Below are 21,367 nucleotides of genomic sequence, written 5' to 3'. Positions count from 1 at the left end.
ATCTTAGCCGTTTGCCTGGAATGCAGTGTGAGTAGTCAGTAAATATTTAGCCTGGCACTCCGTGAACAGTGAGTGAATGAATGAGCGCTTGCGTATTTTATTTCTACACTGTCATTTAAGCTGTATTCCATCTCAGAGAGTGTACCCTCTTTGCTTTTCAGGTTTTCTGAATCCTTACTCATATTTCAGGATCAGTGGAGTCTACTTCAGTTTTTCATTCCCTGCATTCTTTTCTCTTTTTTTAATTCTTCTTCCTCTGCATTCTTTACATCCCTGTTGAGTTGATGTCTTACTAAACTTAAGGATTGAGACCTTTTGAGTATCTTTGTATTCACCAAAAGCCTAACAGATGTGTCATAGGTACTAAAATAATTAGTTGATTCTACAGTTAATTTACAGGCAGCACAGCAAAATACTTTGAAAAGTTTGTTGGGTTCTTTGGACGAGATTAAAATTTTAGGGACAGATATATCGAATTTTATATGATATAATGGGAATTTCTATCTGAATAAAGGTAGCCTTAGGGGCACCGGGCTGGCTCAGTTGGTTCAGCATGTGATGCTTGATTGGAGTTGTGAGTTGAAGGCTCATGTTCGGCCTAGAGCTTACTTTAAAAGAAAAATTCCATCACTATAAATTGGAAGAAAAAAATGTATAAAGAAAAAGTAGCTTTAAAAGAAAGTAATTAACTTATAAGATTTTGATTTTGGCTGTCAGGGTCATTCATGTAACAGGATGGAAGTCTGCATAACTAAATAATTTCTTCGCTCTGTGCCACTTATAAAAATTTTTGTTTATTAAAATTTTATTTGAGAGAGGGAAGGAGAACAAGTGGGGGGAGGGGCAGAGGGAGAAGCAGGCTCCCCGCTGAGCAGGGAACCTTATGTGGGGCTCTGTCCCAGGATCCTGGGATCATGACCTGAGCTGAAGGCAGACTCTTAACCAACTGGGCCACCCAGGTGCCCCTGTTCAGTACTTCTTTATGGGTACACACACACACACACACACACACACGCATGTATACATATATACCTGTATATGTATATATACACATATATATATACACATACACACACATATACACATACAGGTTAAAAATGGTAATCTGATGAATATGCATGGAGAAGCAGCCCTTAAAACACGCTATATGGAAAATAGCTTAAGACTTTTGAAGTTCCATTAAGAAATACTATGGTAAGGCCATGCTTATCAGAAAAAGATTTACTAGGCTATTTAGCATTATAAAATAATGGGCTTTAAAACCAGAAGGTGATATAGGTTACTTTTGCTTGTTATGTTACATATCCACAGCAGTCATTCAAAGCTGTTAGAACTTAACTTAGTGCTTTGAATATAAAGTATGTTAATAAAATCTTGAGAACCAGGATACTTGTGAGAAACTCTTAACTGGCATATGGCTGGCTGGCCCGTAACTCCTCATCACCATTCACATTGTATTCTGGAGTTGTACTCTAGGGGGTGCCATTCACTTAGAATATAATGTGAAAAGTAACCCTAAAGTTCTACAAGTAGGAGGTACTAGCTTCATGCCTTTAGCTCTAATAAGTCAGTAAAACAACTTGAAAATTGCTGAGAGCTAGAGTTTCAGATGACCTGTGGGACACTTGAAAGAGGTCTTGGTTCTGGAACCAGTCACTATCTGACACCTAACCTTCCTCATGGATCCATGAAGAACTGTGATTGGATGTCTCTTTAATGGCTGATATTTTTAAATTTAGGTGATGGGTTGAAGTCAGGAATGTGGTCCAGCACTGAGGATACTAAAGGTGACAGAGTCATGAGGTTGTTGAGAGGTCAAGTGATTAGAAGCAGTTTAGTCCCAAATTAGAGTCATGATTTTGGTTTAGATTATGAATAGAAATCCATACAACTGCCCTATCCCCATTGGCTGGAGATTGGCTGGTCATCATTCTTAGATTATACTGTGGGTATGTGGAAAGGACTTGAAATTGATGATTCATATAGCTGAGCATGGAAAGAAGAGAAACAGCTCAATTCCTTATGTGTAAGCCTTCCTAGGGCTGAAGATGTGTTTCTCCTCCTGTCCAGTGCTAAGTAGTGGCTTGATTGTGGTGGGCAATATGGCTTACACATGCTAGTGTAGGCTGATGCCCTGCCACTTTGATATGTTTTCTGCATGAAATCATTTTTTTCTTAGTTCTTTCCATTTCCCTTGGTTATAGTAGGTACATTTCTCCCAACTCATCTGAACTCAAAATCCACCTATCTTCTCTACAAACCCTTTCTTGTTTATTTGCTTAGCTGGAAGAGACTTACCCAGGAAACGTGCATTTTAACAAGTTCCTCAGAAGAGTTTCGTCAGGTGGGCTATGGGCCCACATGGTTTAAAGCCCTATTTTTGATTGTTATCTATCTATCTATCTATCTATCTATCTATCTATCTATCTATCTATCTAGTTTTTAAAGAGCTTGCACTCTAGCAGGGGGAGGGGCAGAGGGAGAAGGGGAGAGAGAATCCCAAGCTGGTTCCACACTCAGCACAGAGCCTGAACTGGGGCTCTGTTCCACAACCGTGAGATGATGACCTGAGTCAAAATCAGAAGTTGGATACTCAATCAGTTGAGCCACCCAGGTGCCCCTGGGCCCATATGGTTTAAAGCGTTTAGTCTAGTACTTTGTCTTGATAAATCATTGGTGAGTCAAAACCAGTAATCCTTGGTATCTCTGCTAGGAGAAATGATCTTAAAATCTGTCAAAAACTAGATTTACTTTGTTCCTGGCTATCTAGTATTCTGCATATTTTGGGGAGTTATATGAACTCTCTGTACTCTTGGTTTAAGGCACCCTTTGACTTTAGTTTTAAGATTTTTTTTTTTTAAGATTTTTTTTTTTTTTAACTTATTCGACAGAGATAGAGACAGCCAGCGAGAGAGGGAACACAAGCAGGGGGAGTGGGAGAGGAAGAAGCAGGCTCATAGCAGAGGAGCCTGATGTGGGGCTCGATCCCAGAACGCCGGGATCACGCCCTGAGCCGAAGGCAGACGCTTAACCGCTGTGCCACCCAGGCGCCCCTAGTTTTAAGATTTCTGATTAGTCTGTTATCCCAGACAAAGAGCTAATTATGTACACTCGTGCATTTGAATTTTGTCATTGATCCAGTATGTCTGAAAAATCTATCGCATGGCTGTCTTACAGAAAGCTTATATGTTCAGTCTTTGTAGGAACTAACAGAAGAGGTCTTCCTTACTAAATCTTAATTTACTCCCATTTAATCACTAATTTCTATTGATACAGTGTTGTATTAGATATTGTAGGGGGGAAAATCAAGTATTTTTCTGGTACTGTAGGGATGCTTAAGACAAACTCATAAAACAGCTAAGAGAATACTCAAGGCAGTATGTGATGTAGAACCAAACAAAAGGTTTGTATGTAGTAAAGCCGATGATTATTGGAGTTCAGAGAAGAGAGAGGTTGGAACAGACACTAGAGAACCTGGGAAATCCTTAGGGAGAAGGTAGTAGGGGCTGAACCTGAAGCTGAATCTGATCAGAGGAACAGGGCATTCTTAAAGGGAAGAACATATGAAGATTAATTTTACAGGTAAAAAAAATGGAGACTTAGGGAAAGTGAGTGACAGGTACTAGTTCCCTGACCACTGTTCTGTGTACTTTGTCCAGTATTGGGAAGTTTCCACTGTTACCAAGCAGAAGACAGTAGTATTTTGGTGGCCATATGTGAAAGCACTGACAATTCAGGTGTGGTTCTTTTTGTTTGTTTGTTTGTTTTTACAATTCCAGTTTTAATTGTGATAATCTCAAAGTCCAGAACCAAAATTACTTTTGTAAAAGAACAATGAATTTGACAAAGTTGATATTTTATTTGTACATATTTAGTTAACTTGATGCATTTTCAGAAGTATTAAAGAGAATTTGAAATAGTGATTAATTATAATTTGGGGAGCCTGGGTGGCTTAGCGGTTAACCATCTGCCTTCAGCTCAAGTGATGATCTCAGGGTCATGTGATTGAGCCCTGCATCAGACTCCCTACTCAGCAGGGCAGTCTGCTTCTCGCTCTCCCTCCCCCTGCTCATGCTCTCGCTCGCTCTCTCAAATAAAATCTTCAAAAAAAGATTAATTATATTTTGCTGTGTAAATTCACTGAACGCATATTTACTGTGATGAGTACATGTCTGACCTTGATAGGAGGATATTCAATAGTCAATTCTTAGTTGTCATCTTGATAGAGCAATTGACCCGATCAATCATTTTTTATTCTTCTTGAAATACTTTCTTTATTTGGTCCCCCACATTGTTGTTTTTCATCATCTCTTACTTGCCAGCTGCATCTTCTCGGTTTGCTTTTTTTTTTTTTTTAAAGATTTTATTTATTGGGGCGCCTGGGTGGCACAGCAGTTAAGCGTCTGCCTTCGGCTCAGGGCATGATCCCGGCGTTGTGGGATCGAGCCCCACATCAGGCTCCTCTGCTATGAGCCTGCTTCTTCCTCTCCCACTCCCCCTGCTTGTGTTCCCTCTCTCGCTGGCTGTCTCTCTCTCTGTCGAATAAATAAATAAAATCTTTAAAAAAAAAAAAGAATTTTATTTATTTGACAGAGAGAGAGACAGCCAGCGAGAGAGGGAACACAAGCAAGGGGAGTGGGAGAGGAAAAAGAAGGCTCCCAGAGGCGGAGCCCGATACGGGGCTCAATCCTAGGACTCCGGATCATGCCCTGAGCCGAAGGCAGACGCTTAACAGCTGAGTCACCCAGGTGCCCCTTCTCCGTTTGCTTTGATGGTTCCTCCTTTTCTTCCTGAACTCTTTAACATTGGGCTTATCCAGTGCCCAATGTTCAGTATAGTACTTGACTCTCTTATCTTTATTTATATTCATTCCCTTGGTGAGCTCATGAAATCTCCTGGCTGTGAATACTGTCTGTAAGCTCACACCTGCCAGATTTAGATCTCCAGACCAGATCTCAGTTGCCTGCATGACATTTCCACTTGGATATCTAATAGATACCTCAAACTAAAAAGTGTCCAACTTTGAACTTCTTATCTTCTCCCTCAAACTGTTTTCCTTTAGTCTTCCCTAGCTCTATTCTTTAAACAGAAACCTTGGAGTTAACCTAGACTTTATTTTTCCCCCTTCATTACCCACTTTAATCAGACTTTTTAAAAAAATTGTGTTAAAATACACATATAGGGACACCTGGATGACTCAGTTGGCTGAGTCTGCCTTCAGCTCAGGTCATGATCCCAGGGTCCTGGGATCGAGTTCCACATCGGGCTCCTTGTTTAGCTGGGAGCCTGCTTCTCCCTCTGCCTTTCGCTCCCCCTGCTTACGCACTCTCTCTCTCTCTGACAAATAAATAAATAAAATCTTAAAAAAAACCATAAAAATTTATCTTCACCATTTTGTGCAGTTTAGTGGTATTAAATACCTTCACATTGTGTGCAGCCGTCACCACCATCCATCCTGTTAACTCTTGTCATCTTGTAAATGGAAACTCCTTAACATTTATTTACTTATTTATAGATTTTATTTATTTATTTGACCGAGAGAGAGCAAGAGAGTACAAGCAAGGTGAGCAAAAGAGGGAGAGGGAGAAGCAGGCTCCCCGCTGAGCAGGGAGCCAGATGTGGGGCTCGATCCCAGGAGCCGAAGGCAGACACTTAACCGACTGAGCCACCCAGGTGCCCCCAAACTCCTTAACTTTTAAGATTTTATTTATTTATTTATTTGACAGAGATAGCCAGCGAGAGAGGGAACACAAGCAGGGGAGTGGGCGAGGAAGAAGCAGGCCCCAGCGGAGGAGCCCGATGTGGGACTCGATCCCGGAACACCGGGATCACGCCCTGAGCCGAAGGCAGATGCCTAACGACTGCGCTACCCAGGCGTCCCCAAACTCCTTAACTTTTAAAACAATAACTCCCCATTCTCCCCTTCCTCCCAGCCTCTGGCAACCACCATTAAACTTTTGATCTCTATGATATTGACAATTCTAAGTACTCCATATAAGTGGAAAAGTGGAATCATACAGTATTTTGTCATTTCGCTCCTGACATATTTTACTTAGCAAAACGTCCTCGGGGTTCCTCCAGGCTGTGTAGCATATTGCAGAATTTCCTTACTTTTTAAGGCTGAACAATACTTCATTGTACATACATACCACATTTTGTTTATTCATTCATCCATCAGTGGACACTGAGCTTGCTTCCACGTTTAACTATTGTAAATAATGTTATTATGAACATGGATGTTCAAATATCTCATGAAGACCCTGCTTTCAGTTCTTCTCAGTATATTTCCAGATACTTGCTGGGTTATATGGTGATTCTGTTTTTATTTTTTGAGGAACCTTTATACTCTTCTCCACAGTGGCTGTACCATTTTACATTCTTGTCAACAGTGCACCAGTAATTTATGTATCTTCTTAGGAGAATTGTCTGTTTAGGTCCTTGGCCAGTTTTTGAATTGGATTGTTCTCTTGTTGCATTTTTAGGAGTTCATTGTATATTCTGGATGTTAATCACTTAGCAGATATATGATTTGCAAATATTCCATTCTGTGGGTTGCTGTTTTTACTCTGTGGATGGTTTCTTTTGATATACAAAGTTTAAAATTTTTCATGAAGTCCAGTTTGTCTATTCTTTCTTCCGTTACCTAGGCAAAAATCTTGGAGTTAACCTTGACTTTTTTTTCATTACCCCCTTCTAGTTAGTCAGGAGACACTGTTTGTTCACCTTGAAAATATATACATAATCTGAATAGCATCTTAACTTCACTCCTCCCATTCTGGTCCAACACCTCTACTTGACTTATTGGAGCTGCATGATAGTTGTTTTGCCTCCTTTCATTCTTTTTTTTTTTTTTTTTTTTTTTTTTTTTTTTTTTTTAAAGATTTATTTATTCGACAGAGATAGAGACAGCCAGCGAGAGAGGGAACACAAGTAGGGGGAGTGGGAGAGGAAGAAGCAGGCTCATAGCGGAGGAGCCCGATGTGGGGCTCGATCCCACAACGCCGGGATCACGCCCTGAGCCAAAGGCAGACGCCCAACCACTGTGCCACCCAGGCGCCCCTGCCTCCTTTCATTCTTGCCCCACCATCTGTTTTGACCATAGCAATCAGAGTGGTCCAGTTTATTTTGTTTTTTGTTTTTTGTTTTTATTTTATTTTATTTTTTATTTTATTTATGTAGTTTCATTTCATTTCATTTTTTTCTCTGAGTGATCCAATTTAGTCAGGTATTGTAAATTCTCTACTTAGAACCATGTTAACGACTCCCGTTTTACTTAAAATAAAACCAGAGTTTTTTCAGTGACCTTCAAGGTTTCTGTGATCTCTACCCCCCGACCCCATCCCTCCGCAACTCATATCCTACTGCTTTCCCAGCTCCAGGCACACAGATCTTGCAGTTCCTGGAAAAATGTAGTCCTTGCCTTATGTCAGGACTTTCACCTAGACTTCTCTTTTCTCTCCCTATCGCATGGCTTATTTCTTTCTTTTCTTCTCAGTGAGGCCAACCTGGCTACACTATTTAAAATGGCACCCTGGGGTGCCTGGCTGGCTTAGTTGGAAGAGCATTAGACTCTTGATCTTGGAGTTGTGAGTTTAAGCCCCACAGGTATAGAGACTACTTAGTCTTTTAGAAATAAATAAAATGGCACTCTGCCTACCCCATCCCCCGTAATCAGATCAGCCCCCTTTGTCGGCTCACTTTTTAACATATTCTATATTTTAGTTAACTATTTTGTTTATTTTCTGTCTCCCCTTATTGGAATGTATGTTCCAAAGGGGACAGATTTTTGTCTATTTTGTTTATTGATGTATCTCCATTGCCCAGAACATTGGCACATGGTAGATACTTAATAAATATTTGCTGAATGAATGAATAAATGATAGAACAGGAAGCAAGGTAGAGACACATGGTCCCTGTTCTCATGAAGTTTACATTTACAGTTCGTGGTTTGCTTTGTACAAACAAATGAAGTTAACCATGTTTTCCATATTTTTGTTTGGTTTAAATACATGTAATTCAAAATCTGTGTGATATAATAGGCATTTAAACTTGGGGAAACATAATTTATTAAATAGAATGCTATCTTGAGTTGTACTTTGAATCAAATGAAAACTTACAAAACATTAAAATAGAAAAGCCATATGCCAGAAAAGGTGATGACATGAACAATCTTTGAAAAATACTATTAGGTCACTTTGGATCTTCGTTCATTGCTGTAGAACATTTAATTACAAAAATGTTCTGTTTCCTTGCAATGAAAAGAAATGTTTTGGCTTAGAAGTGGGATTCACAAACCGAGCGATTTTAACTCTCGTTAGGGTTCTTTATTTCTTTATCTTTTGTAATCTACCACAAAACCTAAATTTAATTTAAACCCCAAATTTTGTGGTGGAAATCAAATATGGAAGACTTTTGAACAAATATCCAGTGTTGAAGGAGACGTAAATAGTAGATATCATATTGATGCCAACTGAGGAAATATGATTAGACTTAGTCAATAAATAAATCTGTTAACATAATCTGCCATGTGCCAATTTCAATAATGAAAGCATTACTGTAGGAGGATGTTTTGTTAAATGTCCTACAAGGCCTGAGTCTTCTGTGCGTATCTACCATGTGATAGACTCTTAATAATAATTGGGAAATAATAAGACTGAATTTTCTGCCTCTTAAATTGTTTATCTGAGGGAAGAGATAGTTAATCGTACATAAAACTTCAGTGAGACTGCTAATGTATCTTTATAGTCTGTTAGTCACTTTCTCTCCTTTTTCCTGTATATTTGCAAAGATACCGAATAGAACAAATATTTCTGTGATGATTTTTATATTTAAAAAATGAGGATAATTAGTGCAGGTTATAAAACTTGGCCGTAGTGGCCATGCCCTAAAAACTAAAGGAAACGAAATTTTCACTTGATGTGATTTTGAATTTGTTGACTCCAAAAAATTACTTCAGCTCACCAAGGCTTGTTTGGATGTATGTTCTTTGCAATTAAATTTTACAAGCGAAAAAGAAGTTAATATTACCTCTCTGTATTAGAGCCAGAATTTGTTAAAAGTGTGACATACCAGGCCTTATTAAGAGAAGTTTCAGGGAACGTGGTAAAAGTAAAATTTTCTATGAAAATGCAGAGTGAGGGCTCCTGGGTGGCTCATTTGGTTAAGCATCTGAGTCTTGATTTCAGCCCAAGTCATGACCTCAGAGTTGTGAGACAAGCCCCGTGTAGGGGCTTTGTGCTGGGTATGGAGCCTGCTTAAGATTCTCTCTCTGCCCCTCCACCCCCCTCTAAAAATAAAACTAAAAAAAAAAAAAAAGAAAGAAAATGCAGAGGAATAATTACAGTGAACTGAAGAATTTATAGGGATTTTCCAGCAAGATGTAGGAATTATATATTTTGTGTAGGTAGGTCCTAAAGTTATTTTATAAAAGTAGAACTATTAACCTTAATATTTTGTGTCTCCAACAAAGATGTTGACTGTGTGCTTAAAATACTGAATGGTTTAAAGTTTCTTATGTCTCATTTTTCTGTTCTATCAAACGACAGGAAATAAAGTCTGCTTGGTAGAATATTAATTTAAGTGCATAAAACACTCCATATAGGCGCTCCCACTGTTTAAATGAAGGAATTCTGACAAAGCTAGTTATAAAAACTCTCTGAAGTGAATATTTTCCTACTAACTTTTGTTATAAAACCAGAAACACTTTACTAAAGAGTTAAAAGAGGAGATAATCTCAATATGTAAAGTGGGAAATTTATAACGAAAGTAATATCTCTTGATTGTTCTGGCTGTTGCAGAAGTGCTAGGCCTGTTGTGTGTTTTAATCTTCACCTATAGGTTTGCTGTACCTTGAGAACTAGGAGTTTAGGTCAATTAACTGTCATAGTCTTTTTTTTTTTTTTTTAAAGATTTTATTTATTTATTTGACAGAGATAGAGACAGCCAGCGAGAGAGGGAACACAAGCAGGGGGAGTGGGAGAGGAAGAAGCAGGTTCCCAGCAGAAGAGCCTGATGTGGGTCTCGATCCCTTAACACCGGGATCACGCCTTGAGCCGAAGGCAGACGCTTAACCGCTGCGCTACCCAGGTGCCCCTAACTGTCATAGTCTTTGGGCTTTAGTTTTTTCTGAGTAATAGGCTTCAACAGTAGGTAAACTACTCTTAATGAGTTATATTAGGTATCTTTTTTTTTTAAATGATTTTTTATTATATTATGTTAGTCACGATACAGTACATCCCCGGATTCCGATGTAAAGTTCGATGCTCCATTAGTTGCGTACAATATATTAGGTATCTTAATCACGAACTTTATATATCGAATTCTATTTTGACTTAAGAATGAATTAGAAAAATCAAACCATGAGAACATAGAAGAACATATGTAGGAGTGTGTTTTTATAATCTTTCTAAACATGACATCAAAATCAGACGAACTCCTGATAAAACCTTAATCTCAAAATAACAGGAGAAACTACCATTTACATAAACTTGGCTATTGGAATGCAAATTGGTGCAGCCATTCTGGAAGACAGTATGGAGGTTCCTCAAAAAGTTGAAAATACATTTTTCTTAAGACCCAGCAATTGCACTACTGGGTTTTTACCCCAAAGATACAAATACGGTGATCCGAAGGGGCACCTGCACCTCAGTGTTCATAGCAGCAGTGTCCATAATAGCCAAACTATGGAAAGAGCCCAGATGTTCATTGACAGATATGTGTGTGGCATACACACACAATGGAATATTACTCAGCTATTGGAAAATGAAATCTTGCCATTTGCAATGACATGGATGGAACTAGAAGGTGTTAGGCTAAGCGAAATAAGTCAATCAGAGAAAGACAATTATATGATCTCACCGATAATGTGGAATTTAAGAAACAAAACAGGATCATAGGGGAAGAGAGGAAAAAATAAAACGAGGAAATCAGAGGGGAGATAAACTCTAAGAGACTCTTAATCATAGGAAACAAACTGAGGATTGCCGGAGGGGAGATGGGTGGGGGGATTGGGTAACTGGGTGATAGACATTAAGGAGGGCACGTGATGTAATGAGGCACAAGGTGTTAGGTAAGACTGATGAATCATGGACCTCTGCCTCTGAAACCAATAATACATTATATGTTAATTAATTGAATTTAAATTTAAAACATGGAAAAATAGCTATTAAAATATTAAAAAAATAAGCAAAAAAGAATGCACTTGGTTAGAGTGGAACTTCTGAATGGTGGAGTTGGCAAATTCTTTCCCCACAAAACAGATTAAAATTAGGCAAAATTGTTTGAAACAACCATTTTAAACTTGTACTGGATTGTTTCCAGCAGTGTTATTCAATAACCAAAAACTGGAAACAACCCAAATGTCCATCAGTTGCAATGTAGCATATCCATCGATAGAATATTACCTAGCAATAAAAAAGAATAAATACTGATATGTGCCAGAACATGGATGAATCCAGAAAAGAGTATACTAAATGAAAGAACTTAGAAAAGACAACATTTCTGTGTTTTTGTTTGTTTTTAAGTAAGCTCCACACCCAGTGTGGGGTCTGAACTCATAGCCTTGAGATCAAGAGTCACACGCTCTACCTGCTGAGCCAGCCAGGTGCTGTAGGACATCATCTTACAATTCCACTTACTTGAAATGCCCAGGAATGGCTACTTTATAGGGATAGGGTGAGCAGATTAGTTGTTACCGGTATTGTGGGTTGTAAATAGGATTTCCTATAAAGGGACATACGGGATCATTGGGGTGATAGAAATGTTCTGAAATGGGATTGTGGTGATAGTTGCACAATTATATAAATTTACTAAAAATCATTAAATTTACATTTAAAACATGAATTTTATGATATGTGTATTATACCTCAATAAAATTCTTATTTTTTAAAATGTGTGTAACATTTATTTATTTTCTTAAAGATTTTATTTATTTGACAGTGAGAGGGAGAGGGAGAGAGAGAGAGAGCATAAGCAGGGAGAGCAACAGAGGGAGAGGGAGAGGAGGAGACTTCCTGCACAGCAGGGAGCCTGACACAGACCTAGATCCCAGGACCCTCATATCATGACCTGAGCGGAAGGCAGACACTTAACCAACTGAGCCACCCAGGCACCCCTAAAACTCTTACCTAAAAATGTTCCCCCCACCCCACCCCAAAGTGGCCCTGCAGGTGGCATTCATTTAGACGGATGCTGCTTTCAGCTTATTTAGTTTAGGTGTTTTGAGAGCTTAGGGCCCACAGGAAGGACATAGAAAGAGAACACTGGCTTTGTTAGTTAGGGTTCATGTTGTGATCTTAGGTGCATCAAAGATACCAACCTTGTAGTGTGTTTTTTTTTTTTTTTTTTTAAGATTGATTGATTGATTGATTGGAGACAGTACAAGGGCGCATGGGGAAGGAGCAGAGGGAGCTGAGTGTGGAGCCCAGTGCAGGCTCCATCTCATGACCCATGAGATCATGACCTGAGCCGAAACCAAGAGTTGGACTCTTAACTGACTGAGCCACCCAGGTGCCCTACAACCTTACTTGTTTTTAAGTTTATAAAATAGAGTTCAAGAAGTACCTGACTTAAAAGAACTTGGACATCCACTTCTGTTATTCACATAAAGCCTTCTGAAATAAAGTAAGAGCTGTAGCTCCTAATAACTTGACACTTGCAATGCTCTACATCGTCTTTGCGAATAGGTATATGCCCCTAGGATGAATGATACCTTACTTGAGACAGAGCAGCAGCAGCAAAAATGGTCTCAATGTTTGGGAAAACCCACTCTGGGCTGGTGATTTTTAATTGTTATTAGCGAAGTAGTCTGGAAATTATTAAAAGTTTCTGCCATTTCAAAAACAGCAGCTCTCATAAAACTTCTTGAAGAGAACATAATTTGATTTGAATACTATTAGATAATAGGAATTTTGTTCAAACTTTTTCAGACCTCATCCTCCCCTTTCCCTATTTTAATTAAATGAAGGAGCTAGATCAATTCTTTTCTTTTTAAAAAAAGATTTTATTTATTTATTTGAGCCCTGTCCCAGCACCCTGAGACCATGACCACGCCTAGTGCTGAGCCCTACTGAGATCATGACCTGAGCCGAAATCAAGAGTCTGACGCTTAACAGACCGAGCCACCCCGGTGCCCCGAGATTCAGTTCTTTCTAAAGCTAATATCCTGTTGAATTTATGTATTAAACAAACAGGATATTTAAATTTATTTATCTAAGAAATAAGCATTGAATATGTTGATCAAGCATACCCCTGCCCTCAGATTAGTAATGGAGGATCAGGTCAACAAATAACTGAAAATGTTAAGTACCAGTGTGGTATCATATATACTACTGTCAGGCTTCTTGGATAGCACTAGGTGGGGCCACTGTCAACTCTGCCTGCTAGCTTTGGGAATTGTCTGTCCCAAAGGGAACACCCTTGAGATAAGTCTTTAAAGATGAATCATTTTCCAGGTGTATAGTGAAGAGTTTATTTGACAGAAGTATTCATAGTAAAGGAAATTGGTTGGTAGTCTGATTTGGATAGAGTAACGATATGATCCCTTAAATGCCTTAGAATATAGGATTATATGTTGATTTATTCCAGCAAATGAAAATTTCTGCTTCATTTATTTTCTGTGCTTCTGATTCATCAACTTTTAAAAATCTATCACAATTAAATTGAATTCTTGATTTTGAATGATGATCCACAGCTGCTGCAGTCTGACTTGTGTCCCATAAGGGCTGATGACTCAAACATCAAGAGAATTGTTTTTCAGTTTTGTTTTCAAGATCACTTGTAAATTTGATTGCTTCTCTATTTTTTTTAAGTTGATGCAAAATTTTTCCAAGCTTTGTAATGTTAAGTACGTAAAGCAAATAAACAGCAAATTAGGAAGTTCTTGATAACTAATAAAACAGGAATCTATATGTTGTCATATGAATTGGAAAGTTAGAATATCTTGTTTCTGGAGAGCCCCAAACCTCTGTTTTATCTTCAGATTATTTAATTTAATGATATTCTTACTACATCACATGGTCAGTTTAAGATAAGACAAAGAAGTTTAAGCAAGAAAGAAACAAAGCTGTAAAGGCTCATAACACCTAGTCCTGTCCTCTAATTTGACAGACAGTGGCTTAATGGTTTAGATAACTCATTTATAGCTGAATCTGAACAGTTACCCCAGGCTCTTTCTGTTGAATGATGAGGGAAAATCAGTGTCTCTCAAACTGTTTGCGGTAAATAATCTAAAAAGGAAGACACTCCATTTTCTGATCAGTTGTATATTTCAAACTTTAAGCATTAGTTGTAAAACCCTGTGGAACTGAAAGGTGAGTGAGACCGCTTTTGACTTTGGAGGAGTTTACAAGATTATTTGACACATAGAAACTGAGACAAATTGGTGTATGTTGTCTGCCTACTCCCCCTCAACAGTGTTCTGTGTGGTCTCTTTACTTGTCGCTTCCCTCCATCTTCTTTCTACAGGTTTAATACTGTCTAATCTTGGTGACCTCCTTCCAGTTCTTTAGTCATGTTGCTTCCCATACTTTCTGTTCTTCTTGCCTGAAAGATTCTTTTATCTCCTTTTAAAAAAAAGCCTAGGTCAGCTCTCCTTTAAGTTTTAGTACATGAAAATGTACTCCTGTATAATACAGCCTTCACTAACCCGCCGTCTATCCCCTGATGTGAGGTAATTCTCTTAATTGTTTTCTTGTGTTTTTTTTCCTTTCTAGCATTTACTGTTTATTATACATTTATTTGTATGATAATTAGTCTTTTCTAACAGACTGCAGGCTACCTGTAGGCAGGGACTATATTTTTATTCATTATTCTGTCTTCAATGCTAAGCATAATGCCTGGCCCATAGTAGGTGTTTGAGTTGGTCCAAAGCTACCCTGTTGGTATAAATCAGAGTTCAACATAGGTTTTTGTAAAGGGCCAGATAGGAAACATTTTTGGTTTTGTGGGCCACGTAATATCCATCCCAGCTGCTCTTGTCATGGGAAACAGCTACAGAAAGACAGTATGTAAAGCAATGGGTGTAGTCTTATTCCAGGAAAACTTTACCTACCAAAACAGTAAGGCTATAGAGCTTGCTGATCTCTCTTGTGAACAGTCATCTCTTAATGCTATAAATAATCTTTTTGTTAGACTTGAAAACTCTCTATTATGCAATCATGCAACTCTCCCTAAGGGCTTTTTAAGATGATTTCATTTTTTTTTTAAAGATTTCATTTATTTATTTGACAGAGTGCACGCTTGCACACAAGCAGGGGGAGCAGCAGGCAGAGGGAAAAGCAGGCTCCCTGCTGAGCAGAGAGCCCGACATGGGGCTTGATCCCCAGGACCCTGAGACCATGACGTGGGCTAAAGGCAGACACTTAACCTCTTGAGCCACCCAGGTGCCCCAAGATGATTTCATTTTTGTATCATAGATGTTAAAGAGGTGTTTGTTTATTTGTTTATTTGGGGGGGAGGGGCAGAGGGAGAGAGAGAATCTTAAGCAGGCTACACATCCAGTGCGGAGCCCTACTGAGATGATACGACCTGAGCTGAAATCAAGAGTCAGACCCTTGGGGGTCTGAACCCGGGTTGTTCAGTTGGTTAAGTGTCTGCCTTCAGCTCAGGTCATGATCCCAGGGTCCTGGGACTAAGCCCTGCATCGGGCTCCCTGCTCAGCAGGGGAGTCTGCTACTCACTCTCTCTCTGCCCCTCTCCCTGCTTGTGCTCGCTCTCATGCATGCACGCTTGCTCGCTCTCTCTCCTGCTCTCTCACTCTCTTGCTTGCTCTCCTGCGCTCTCGCTCTCAAATAAATAAAATCTTTAAAAAAAAAAAAAAGTTGGGTGCTTAACCACCTGAGCCACTCAGGTGCCCTAAGAGGTGACTTATTTATTTATAAAGATTCTATTTATTTATTTGGGGGGGGGTGAGAGCGCAAGTGTGGGGAGGGGCACGTGGAGAGGGAGAAGCAGGCTCTCCACCGAGCAGGGAGCCTGATGTGGGGCTTGATCCAAGGACCCTGAGATCATGACCCCAGCCAAAGGCAGACACTTAACCAATTGAACCACACAGGTGCCCTAAGAGGTGATTTTTGAAAAGACTAATCTTAAAGTGATTTTTCATTTAAAATATAGTCTTTAAGGGGCGCCTGGGTGGCACAGCGGTTAAGCGTCTGCCTTCGGCTCAGGGTGTGATCCTGGCGTTATGGGATCGAGCCCCACATCAGGCTCCTCTGCTATGAGCCTGCTTCTTCCTCTCCCACTCCCCCTGCTTGTGTTCCCTCGCTGGCTGTCTCTGTCTCCGTCAAATAAATAAATAAAATCTTTAAAAAATATATATAGTCTTTAAGATTGTTATAATTATTTTCTTATTATTTAATAATACTGTATTTTTTACTTTCCCTAATTTAACCTGGTATACTTGTACTTTAGTTAATTTTTTTTCTGTTTAAGTAAAACATGATTCTTTTTTTTTTTTTCATAAAGATTTTATTTTTAAGTAATCTCTACACCCAATGTGGGGCTTGACCTCATGACCCCTGACGTCAAGAGTCGTGTGCTCCACTGACTGAGCCAGCCAGGTGCCCCAAAACATGATTCTTCATAAAAATAAAAAGATTCCTTTGGTTTTTGGGTAAAGAGTAGATTAAATTTTATAATGTGTTATGTTTCCAAAAAAACAAGCTTTTTATAACCTGATTCTTGAAATAAAATATATATATATATACACATACATGTATATGTATATATATAAATTTTTAAGATTTATTTATTTTAGGGATGCCTGGGTGACTTGGTTAAGCACCTACCTTTGGCTCAGTTCATGATCCCAGGGTCCTGGGATTGAATCCTACGTCGGGCTCTTTGCTCAGCGGGGAGCCAGCTTCCCCCTCTGCCTACCGCTTCCCCTGCTTGTGCGCTCTCTCTCTCTCATAAATAAATAAATAAAATCTTTTAAAAAAGAGATTTATTTATTCTAGATAGAGAAAAGAGCTTGCATGGGAGAGTGGGGAGAGGAACAGAGGGAGAGAATCTTTCAAGCGGACTCTCCATTGAGTGTGGAGTCCCATGAAGATCTTGGTCCCACGAACCATGAGATCACGACCTGACCTGAAACCAAGAGCTTGTCACTCAACCAACTGAGCCACTCAGGCACCCCAATAGTGTTTTGTTTTTAAATGACAAATTAAGATTCTAGGTATGCATGTAAAGACTATCCACAGTGAAAAACAAATTGACTATAAGCATCAGTGTTGCACCCCAATATTGTTTTGTTTTTAAATGACAAATTAAGGAAGATTCTAGGTATTGCATGTAAAGACTATCCATCGTGAAAAGCAAATTGACTATAAGCATCAGTGTTTCTTTCTTTCTTTTTTTTTTTTTAAAGATTTTATTTAAGAGAGAGAATGAGCAAGAGCATGAGCAGGGCCAGGAGCAGAGAGAGAGGGAGAAGCAGACTCCCTGCTGAGTATGGAGCCCAATACAGGACTCGATCCCAGAACCCTGAGACCATGACCTGAGCGAAGGCAGATGCTTAACCGACTGAGCCACCCAGGCACCCTATTTTTCTTTTTCTTTTGACATCAGTGAAGATCTAGAGTCATCTTTATGTGCTGCTTGAAAGATTTGATCCGATGAATCCAACTCAAAAGTCTGGATCTAAAGCATATTTGTAGAATAGTTTTAATAATTATAATAATATTGTATTTATTAATTTATAATTTATATTTAATTATGCAGTCTATATTTAAGTTTCTTATGCTTCATTTTTTAGCAGTGGCTCATTATAGGTATAAAATGAACATTATATGACTACAAATAATAATGTAAAGTAGCTCAGTGTCTAATATCATGGCAGTAGTGATTTGCAAAGAAACCAAAGGAGAGATTGTCATGAGCATCTTTGTTAGAACTGCATGAACTGCTACAAATGTTCACTTGATACTCGCAGGGGGAGTTTTCCAACTGTTTTGTTAGGAATGGGGACTTTTTTTCTTTTTGGTAAGTATTTAATGTAATTGAAGACTTAAAAGTTGCAAGAATCTTAAAAGGAACTCTTGTTCACCAACTGTTTACACAAATCATAAAAGGAACTCTTGTTCACTGTTTACTCTTTGCCCATTGGCTTTATCATTGTGTGTGTTATGTATATATAATTTTTTCTGAATCACTCTGTCAGTGGAAGTGTGCCCTTTTTGCCCCTAATACTTAAATGTACATTTCCTAAAAAGAAATGCATTCTCTTACTTAGCCACATTATCAAAATCAGGAAATTTAATACTGATAACAATAATATTGCCTAATCACAACTGTATTCAAATTCCATCAGTTAGTTATCCTAATAATGCTTTTTATAGCCCCTGTACCCCAGTCTAATCTAGGACCTCACAACATTTAATTGTCATCTCTCTTTAATTCTTATTCTGAAACAGTTCCTGTTTTTTTTTTTAAATTATCCTTTCCCCTCTTTCTTTCTATCTTTTCAGTCTTCCTTAACCTTGGCAATTTCAAAGAGTGCAGAATGTACGGAATGTCCCTCACTTGTCTGATGTTTTCTTGTAATTAGATTTGTATTATGGACTTTTGGCAAGAACGCTATATAAATAATACTGTATTCTTAATCCTTCATTTAGGGAGGCACATGATGTCAGTATGTCCCAATATTGGTGATTGATGGTGATAAATATTAGCCTTGTTTTTATTAAGGTTGGTGTGCCAGGTTATTCTACTGCAAAGTTAATTCTTTTCCTTTCTGTGATCAATAAGTAACTTGTAGGGTATATTTTGAGACAATGTAGATATCCTGTTTTTTATAAGTTTTCTGTTCACTAGTCTACGAGTGGTGGTTTTCTACTTCTGTCATTCTTTTTTTTTTTTTTTAAAGATTTTATTTATTTATTCTACAGAGATAGAGACAGCTAGCAAGAGAGGGAACACAAGCAGGGGGAGTGGGAGAGGAAGAAGCAGGCTCAAAGCAGAGGAGCCTGATGTGGGGCTCGATCCCATAACGCCAGGATCACGCCCTGAGCCGAAGGCAGATGCTTAACCGCTGTGCCACCCAGGCGCCCCTTGCCATTCTTTTTGTATTTGCAAGTTGGCATCCTCTAAGAAGGAATAAGATTTCCTTTCTTCCTTGATTCTTTTTTCTTTTTTTTTCTTTTTTTAAGTAGCCTCCATATCCAATGTGAGGCTTGAACTCATGACCCTGAGATCAAGTTTCATGCTCTACTGACTAAGCCAGCTAGGTGCCCCAGTTGATTCATTTTTAATTTATTTTTATTTTAATTTTTAAAAAAAGGTGTATTTGTTTGAGATAGAGTGAGAAAGAGAGAGAGCGAGCACAGGGGAGGGGCAGAGGGAGTGGGAGAAGCAGGCTCCCCACCAAGCAGGGAGCCCAACGCTGGGCTCGATCCCAGAACCTTGGGATCACCTGAGCCGAAGGCAGATGCTTAACTGACTGAGCCACCTGGGTGCCCCTGATTCATTTTTTAAAATTCAGTTTTTATTTTATATGTCATGCTTAATCCATTAATGTCATTTTTGTGTTGCTCAAATTGTCCCACAGTTGGCCATGGCAGCTCCTTCTAACTGGCTTCAGTGTCTTTTTGACATATCCCCATCATTTCTGAGTAGTCCTTTACTTTCTTGTACAAAATACTGCATACTTATCTTGTACCTTCTCTACCCCACCTGCCACTTCTCTAAGGAGCCAGGGTTTAGTAGAAAATGTAGTTTAGAAATCAAGATCTGGATGTTAAGATGTGTTCGTTGCTACAAGGTGTCATTGCTTTTTTGTTTTGTTTTAAGATTTTATTTACTTATTTGAGAAAGAGATAGAGTATGATCAGGCAGAGTGGGGGGCAGAGAGGCAGAGGGAGAGGGAGAAGCAGACTCCCTGTTGAGCAGGGAGCCCGACACGGGGCTTGCTTCCAGGACCCCAGGATCATGACCTGAGCCAAAGGCAGATGCTTAACTGACTGAGCCACCCAGGCGCCCCAAGGTGTCATTGCTTCTAGACCCACTCAGCAAACAGCTAGGAAGTGTATGAATGTGTTTGTGTTTCTATGTATATTTTTAATGTAAAAATATAGATAAATAATAACAAAAATAAAAATCATGAGTTTATATGGATACCTGTAGTTCAAATCCAACATTCTGGTATATCATAGATTTCCCATAGGAGGACATTAAAAAAAAAAAAAAAAGCAGAACTCCTTGACAAATTCTGTTGTAAAGCAACCAACTTAGCAGTTGCATTCACCATTCTGGATATATTGCATTGTTGGCTTTTCATCTTCTATTTTTAAAAGTTGACAGTGTATCCAAAAAGAAAAAAAAAGTTGTCAGTGTATCAACTCAGGATGTGGTCAGTGAGGTAAATGAATATGTTGGTAACACATTAAATCTCATGTCAGACTTAATTCCTTTTGTCTGAGTTCCTTTAAAAAAATTGTCTCTGTCCATCTGCCAGCCTCACCCATAATTTGGCATACTGCTTAAAGAAATCCAGTCTTTTTTAACTTTATATTGTGGAAATATCAAACAGCTCTAAAAATGGACTTAAACACTCGTACTTAAACACCCAGCTACAGTAATCAGTAACTCAGCTCCTCTTGAAGGAAATCCTAGATGGCACATAAACTTACCAGTAAATGTTTCTGTATGTAACTCTTAAAAGATAAGGACTTTTTCTTAAAAATAATCACAAATTTATTATTATAGCTAAGAAAAATTTTAAATAATTCCTTAATATAATTAATCTAAGGAGTTTTAAATTTTTCCCAGTTATCCCAGGTTATGTTGGTTCAAATGAGAATCCAAATAATGTTCACGCATTGTGTTTAAGTCTTTTATTTCTCTTCTAATGTATAGCTTCTATTCCAGCTTCCTTTCCCCACTTCCTCTTTTTTTCCTACAAATCTCGGTTGTTTGCAGTATAGATTTTCTCACATTCTGGATTTTCCTAATTACATTCCCATGCTGTCATTAACATGTTCCCATGTCCCCTCAATGTTTTCTAAACTGGTTGTTAAATCTAGAGGCTGAATCAGATTAGATTTACCTGCTTTGTCAAGAATGCTTCATAACTGGTATACTTCCATTAGGCACATTAACGTCCATATATTTCTCCTCATATTTGTGGCAATTGATCATTACCCATATTAATGTTTTCCATTAGAGATTAGCAAAATGATTTTGCAAATATATAATCTTTTTCATTTTAGTTGGGTTATTTCAATAGGGATCAGTTTTCACCAACTATGTATTTACTTAGAGGTGCAGTTCGTATAGAAAGGTAGGTAAAATTCTTAGTTCACTAGTTTCAGAATAATAAATTGTTTCTCTAGTATCCTCCAAAAAGCGAGTGATTAGTTTTTTATAAGTA

General features: G+C 38.5%; 1 protein-coding gene across 5 annotated transcripts in view; it reads left to right on the top strand.

Annotated features, from left to right (window-relative positions):
• CBFA2T2 (CBFA2/RUNX1 partner transcriptional co-repressor 2) overlaps nt 1-21,367 on the top strand; it is a 157,980-nt gene that overhangs the window by 38,171 nt on the left and 98,442 nt on the right. The window lies entirely within an intron of this gene.

The sequence above is a fragment of the Ailuropoda melanoleuca genome, chromosome 13 (assembly GCF_002007445.2).
Source record: "Ailuropoda melanoleuca isolate Jingjing chromosome 13, ASM200744v2, whole genome shotgun sequence".
Lineage (NCBI taxonomy): Eukaryota > Metazoa > Chordata > Mammalia > Carnivora > Ursidae > Ailuropoda > Ailuropoda melanoleuca.
Note: the sequence above shows the minus strand (reverse complement) of the source record. Positions and strands in the feature narration are given on the sequence as shown.